Raw genomic sequence first — 7678 nt, forward strand, 5'->3', positions numbered from 1 at the left:
AAGTCAACAGGAATTCTGAATAAAAAGACCCAGGTTGAAACTTTTCAGATTGTACTTGCTACTCCCCTGCATGAATTACTGAATTTCACTTAACTTCCTATCCACGTGTAAGATTTACACACAATTCTTTTTGTAGGGAGAAGAGAAAATGCCAATTCTGAACATTTCCAAAAGTCCTACTCCTTGGACTGAAGAAAATAGGAGCTGAAGGAGAACAGACAACACCTTGCACTGCCAGGCAACAGGAGAGTCAACTAGCATATTTACTTTAATCAGTTTAAATCATAAAGTACTCAAAGTGACCACTCATTTCTCTTCATCTCAGGGCTTATAACCTTTTTAGCAGGGCTTGTAGTGATAGGACAAGGGGTTATGGTTTTAAACTAAAAGAGGGTAGATTCAGGCCAGATATAAGGAAGAAACTTTTTACGATGAGGGTGGTGAAACACTGGAACAGGTTGCCCAGAGAAGTTGTGGATGCCCCATCCCTGGAAACATTCAAGGTCAGGTTGGATGGGGCTCTGAGCAAACTGATCTAGTTGAAGATGTCCCTGCCCATGGCAGGGGGGTTGGACTAGATGACGTTTAAAAGTCCGTTCCAACCCAAACTATTCTATGATTCTATGAATCTATGATAACACTTCAGCGGGGGAAACTGGGGATTTTCAGACAGGTAAGAAGCAGACTTGGGTTCTTTCAGTGTCTGCTCTTTCTCCTGCATTTAGTTATGATCTTACATCCCTGCAGCCAGAAAGAAACTGTTCATGTGAGGATTCCCCAGGGTACAGGACATTTTTTTAGATTAGTGACAAATATTTTTGCAAAATTTTTCTCTTTTCTCAGAGGGTAAAAGGTCAGGGATTACTTTGATGGCTGCATTAGACCCTCATGGTTACATTTTCAAAGCTATGCTTGTGTTGGAAACACAAATCCTGTTATTGTTACAGGATTAGTGCACATAACTTTCCAAATGCTGCTTTGAAAATGGAGCCAAGAAATATTATTTGTGTGTACTTTCTGGAATTAATGTAGGCTGTGATTATTGGCCAGTCTTACAACAGCACTATTACATACACATCTTCTGATAATGTATTATCTATAGACACTCATTCAGACCCGTCTGGATTTCTTTAGTAGTTGGACATTTATTAAAAACAAGGAACGATAAGACATCAGTTTCAACCTACCTCTTCCTTCAACCTACCTCTTCCTTTTGCCACAGATACAATTTGTCTTGACTCTGCTAACACTTTTTCTTCCCTTTTTTTCAATTGTGTCTTAGGAATAAAGAAAAAAAAAACACCTTAAAATTAGTAACATAATCTTTGTTTTTCTTAGTTCCACTAGAAACTTCAAACCTGCACTGCAGTGATGGAATCAACCTGGTGCTGGCATTGCCAATTCCCCAGTTCCTTGAGCCTGATTAAACTTTTTCTCCCATTCTGAATTAAAACAGGTTTAGAATCTTATTACATTGTACAATTGCCTCCGGTGAGAATTAGTTTCTCCTTCTGTTACTGTATAACATCTATTGCAATAAGAGTGTTAATTTCTAACTATAAATGCTTAAAATTGTCCTCCACTTGTATATCAACTTTTAAATGAGAATGGGCCTTCTAACCATTGTTTTAACCACTAAAATCATTAATAATGCTCTTGACAAGGAAATAGAGAAAAAGAAAAGAATGTATCTTGTAATGGAGAGAACATCTAGTTTCTATACCTTGATTACACTGAGGTATGACATACGTTGCCTATCCAGCACTAGCAAATCTAAAGCAGTTCCAGACATGCCCGGTGACATATCACTAGGCACCTGGCATAGTTTGAGAAAGCTAGAAAGCCTAGAATTTGGGTACCACTGGCCTTAAGTGCCTAATTTTGCATTTGGCGTCCTATAGGCTTACATACTTAACCTGATCTGATTTTTATTCCTGACATTGTCATTATCTTTTTTTCTGTTTATACAATAAAGTAGGAAGCTAGCTGCTGTTGGCTTCCCGTGTATCAGCAGGGTGAGAGGGCCTCATCAGGAAAATAATTCAGTTACCTCTGACAAATTCTTCCTCTGAATTGCCCTCTGGGTGGTAGAAACCTTTTTCTCCCAACAATTATGGAGGATCCTAGGAAGGCTAATCACCTAACACAGGCACTTGCCTTGGAGTGCCTCGAATTAGGCTGTGTGAAAAGCACCCGAAGTTACAAAATAACACCTCCCTTGCATGGGTAACCAAGCAACATCCGGTTTTTATAAAAGCAAGTAAATTATGGTAGTCGTCTACTCTGGTATTGTCATGCTCACATCTTATACAGAACTGACATGCAGTCGATATAAAACACCATTTATCCCACAAGCCACATTTCAACTATTTCAAGACTAAATCTATCACTGACCTTAGCTTTCATCTTCCTCTTTTGTCAAAATTTTCTAGGATTTAAATATAATCCAACGAGAAAGAACAGAGATTATTTCTTCAGTAAGTAATGATAATTTCTCTTGTGTTGGTGTGGTATGAATACAAACAGCATCCAAAAGTCTTACAGCCACTGGTGTAATAAAGTTCTTTTTTGGTGTGATTAAACATCAAATAGTTTTAAAGAACCCATTTATAAAATTTGAATATCAAATGCTTATTTCACTGCTGAAAATCTTGTATTATATTCAGACAGCTGATCTATAAATCCCCCCAATCCTTAAACTGCACTGGCCAAAGTACTATCATTCATTAGATAAGGATAATGACTACCTCATTTAAAATGAATCCTAGTAGATGACAGGTGGTGGAGGGAATATTTTCTAGTGTGACATAAGCCAGAAATACAGTTACCTAAAGGAAATAGCATTGAGGGGTATTAGATATTAAACAGGGAAAATACCTGCATGATGATGACTGTGAAGGAAGCCATTCAGAGCTTCTACACAAGCAATATTTCTTACATAGTCTTGGCTACTATTCAAGACTATATACTCACACACACATATATATGTATAAAAAATACACAGTCCATCCTGGTATATAATTTAAAACGTAAATTACAAATCCTTACATATATTAATCCAACAGTTGTGGGCTACTTACTATGAAAGTCCACTGTTATATGTTACAAGGAACAATATTATTTTACCGTATTGTTTAAATACATTTGGTCTTGTGATGTATAGAAAACTGATGGTATAAATCTGGATCTTATGTCTCATTTGGCAAGAAGTAGACATTTCTAAGGGTTTTAATCCTCTGAGGACAAAGCAATAATTCAGTTCCAATTCTTGCAAGGTATACGCATGCCTAAGTTCTTGCACACAATATAAAAAAGTCAATGGGAATGTTCACGACTAGATTTTAGGCATATCCATGAAGTTGGAAGAACTATGGCCTTAGTATGCACATGGATAGAAGTAGTTTTACGACAAAGTGGAGAAGAAGAGTCTGTAACAACTAGACATGTTCTCCATAGAACCTGGAATAAAATCAAGGACCTTAAATTGAACAGATGCTTCAAAGTGATACTGAAGTATAAATAATAATAGCTTTCCGGATTGCTTCAGTCTGGTATTTAATTGTTTAAGGTTTCACTTTCTCTATGTTTGCAGTTGATTTTCACCTAAAAAAAAAGCAGAACTAAAAGAGCAAACTCACTACATATTTTTTAGGTAAGTAAAACCGTTTGGAGATGAAGTAGGTGTTTTGAAATTACTGTTTCTTTTTTAGCTCTAGTGCGTAACAGAACAAGTTTGCAACCACTTACGGTTATACATAAACACATTATGGCTGCCTACCTTTATAAATGCCATGATCAACACATGGATGTGTAGGGATGGAATGCCGGTGTGTTTTGCAGCCAAGCCATGCTTCTGTACAGACTGGCCTAACAAAGGACTCTTTCAAGTGTATCACAGCAATCATAGATAAGGTTTCTAGAGGGGAATGGGCTCAGATATATTAGAACAGTTTTGCTCTCAGCAAGGTGGAACCACCCTCTCTAGGCAGTTACTATGGAGTATACCAGTGCTACCTAAAGGAAAGCCTGTGCAGGGTATGCAAAGGCTTACCTGCACGTGATCGATCACCCTTTTGAGAGCAACTTATTTTACCACAGCAAGTTGGAGGGAATGGAGAAGAGCAAAGGACAATATATTTCTGTAGAGCAAAAAAGTGAAGTCTTCAGACTTTCTTAAGTAAAAGCTTGAAGGTTATGTTTTTTCCTTCATTAAAAAAAAAAAAAGTTAAACCAGACTTAAATAATACAAAGCAAAAAAGCAAAACCACAGGATTGAGTACGGGAAAATGAGAGCTACTTCTATCACACTAACCTAAAGCAATTTGAGTGGTGTGACATGTTCTTTCAGTGCATAGCTAAGGCAGGAATAAAAAGCTTAGTTCAAATTCAGTCTGGAGGCAAGAGGAAAATGCTTTCAGTTACATTTTGGTCTTGTCCAGAACATTTCTGTTGGCATTCAGGATGCATCCACAACTTTAAAGATATGGGGTACTTCCCATCAATTGTTCAGATGCATTTCAGCCAGAGTGCAGCAATAAGGTCAAGAGAAGTTTAGAATTTATTACAGACAAAAGATTGCTGCTGTGGGACCTCTCTGGCATCAAGCCCCGGAGAGCAGAAAGCAGCGCCCCATAACTGCTGGTCTACACAATCTCCATTGTTCTCTCAGGTTTCACAGCTGCAAAGGTTGCTTCCTCTTCCAGAAAGCAAGAGCTCTCCTCCCTGCAAAGCTGCACAGCAGCTCCATGACAGGAAGGATTTTCTCTCTCTGTCTCATTGCGGGGGGTGGGGGTGGGGGGGGGGGTGACCTTGTACGCTCTTCACTGTTTATATCGCCCTGCCCCAGAACCAATTAACTTGGCCTGAATAGCCCAGTGGGTCTCAGGTGGCTGGGGCTTGATAAGGCATTTCCTCTCTGAGTGCTAGTCTTGATAAAAATTACTTGAAGGATACACCTCCTAAATTATTTAATCTTTTTTTATTTAATCAAAAAACAACTTTTGCCTTATATATAAGAGTTTGAAGATAGGCCAAGAACATATGAATTAAATATTTTAAAGCCCTGTTTAACTGATTACCTGTGTTCCTCAGAGACACTCTTGCTAGTTCCTGTCTAAGAGGATCCTTCACCTAACGGTTTCTTTTAATGGAGGGAGCTTAGGCTAAACATGTTTCCCGAACTTTTTAGTAACTTGATCCCTTTCTGCACTGGAATTCCCCCAAGCCTCCTAGCAGGAATCACCCGCAATTCCCAGCTGATGACACTCTGAAAGGCAGGCTATTAGTAGCATAAGGAAACTACAGTTTGAACAAATCTCTGGGGTTTAAAAAAGGATATATCCATGCTATAAAATGGGAGCTGTAGACCTGGTATCCTAAGACCCTGCTATGGCGTAGTGCCATCTCGTGGACACCAGCGGTTTCTAGCAGAAAGCAGAGGAGGCAAGGAAGGTGGTAAGGAAAACGGAGAAAGAAAAGGTCGTTTCAGAAAAGAAACTAAACCCCCTTTCATCTGCTACGTTCCTGATGTAGTAGAACATTCAGAGCAACTTATAGGCATCTGATTACTTAATTACCATTGCATATGTTTATCCTTGAGTGTCTTCATGGTCTTTTCAGGCAACATAGATGTGTAATCTGGGTGTGACCACTCCAGAAAGCTCAAACATAAAACATGTGAAGATTTGGCCCAAAATCTGAAATTTAATCATGAGTAACCCTAAGTAACAAAGGCAGTAAAAAAAAAAAAAATTACTAAAATAAAAGAGGTTATTATAGTCCTTCCATATAATTACTATTGTGTATTAATATTTGTGCATTATTTTTCATATTTAATGCATTTAAAATAATTAATTTACCAACAAAACATCTTTGTGAACTAGGTACCAGAAAAAACTAGAAAAAAATTATTTCTTTTACTTCACTGGTCTGAGAAAGACAGTATGTCATTGTTTTTTTTCTGATAAAGTGATTTCATATTATTTCCAAATGATCCTATTCCACGCCAAAGGGAAGTGAAACGATTTTGATTTATAATTATTTAAAATCTCAGACTTTCATTGGAAAGCTAATCTGTCATGCTTCTGAATTCCCACTTTTGCTGTGCATAGGCATTATTTTGTCAATCCAGTAAGCTTTTAGTTACTATACTTCCCAAAATAAATGCCCCACTAATCAGCAACTACTAAAACAGCATCCAGTCTGAATCTAACCTTTTGCAATAAAGTAACAAAAAAAAATATTACCCAGATTAAGAACTACTTTGTTTTCCCAGGTAGATCACAATCTCCTTCACTGCTTTGGTTAAATTTTTTTCTGACATGCCTGGAAACTCTTTTGCCTAAGGAAATGTATCTACCTTTATTAGATTAGGATTTGGCAGCAACCTCTGAAATATTATGGTCTGTTGTATCAGATGACACCAGGGCTTAAAACTTTTCACATTCCTTTAGTTACACATTCTAGGAGAGCTCTGCACAAATTCTCACATCTGAATTTTAAAAAAACTCATTTTTGCTTTCTGCCTGATGCTGAATGAGCACAAAGAACTCTGGCATTTTATTTTGTTGGAAAAACTCGGTTGTTTTTAGAGTAGAAAAAACTCACTTGGCTTACTTCCATCATGGATGTATGTGTTGCAATAAAATTCACTTTCTTGAGAGAAGGTGCTCACAGTCCCCATAAAATGCAGGAAATTTGGGCATTCAAACCAGCAAATGTAATGGACTCACACCTAGGCTACCAGTAAAAGATGCCAAAAGAAAGGAGAGGATCTAATATTTGCCACCCATAAGCAGTTAGGGGCCTATCCTTATTCGGGATTCTCAGCTACTGGCTGTCTTCTAGAGTTGGTGTCTTATGTCCCATCAGCCCGTTCTCATAAAAAATAAGAGTATTCACAGTGTTTCCCAATTTGCAATACGTAGTAACTCAATGGTTAAAGCATTTGCTTTTGTAGGGGAAGGTGCATGTTTGAATTCCTCCTCTGGATAAAATGAAGCTTTGATTTTTGTTCTTCCATGACTGATGTGAGTTACCTGATTTTCAGGATACACGATCAATACTTTTTTCTCCTTTCCCTCTGGCTCCAAACTAGAGAACAAGAAATTCAAATCCTCTGTTCTAGGAAAGAGCTCTGACTACTGTGTTTTGGGGGGGCACATAGAAGAACCTTACATGTCTTGTTCCTACCTGTCTTTTGCGTAGATGGATCTAGAGCCAGTTGCCATTAAAAAAAAAAAAAGAAACAACCCAAAAACCAAACACAAACCCACAGCACTTCACGTAACATTTCCAAGATTCCTTAATCTACCAATATAGTTTCATTTCAAGCTGGTTTTGTGGACATTCTTTATAAATAAACTAAGTTCTTTAATTTCTGACAAAAATACAGACTTGAGAAGGTTTTTTTCTCTTTTTTAAAATGGAAAGACTTGCTTGTCAGACACAGTAAGATTTTAAGATGCTACTCCAATCTTAGAATATATAGCTGACATTGACAGAATGTTTTATGATGTGATCTCTCTCTCCTACTTCCAGCTAAGATTAAATAATAAATAATAAAGTCCTCACCCCTCCTTTGGCCTCCAGATCTTATTCCAGCAGGAAATCACACCTTAAAGTAAGTGATCCTGCCAGATACTTCATAGATTCTCATTAACAGTGAAAGTGGCAGGCA

Source organism: Calonectris borealis, chromosome 4 (genome assembly GCF_964195595.1).
Source record: "Calonectris borealis chromosome 4, bCalBor7.hap1.2, whole genome shotgun sequence".
NCBI classification, from domain to species: Eukaryota; Metazoa; Chordata; class Aves; order Procellariiformes; family Procellariidae; genus Calonectris; species Calonectris borealis.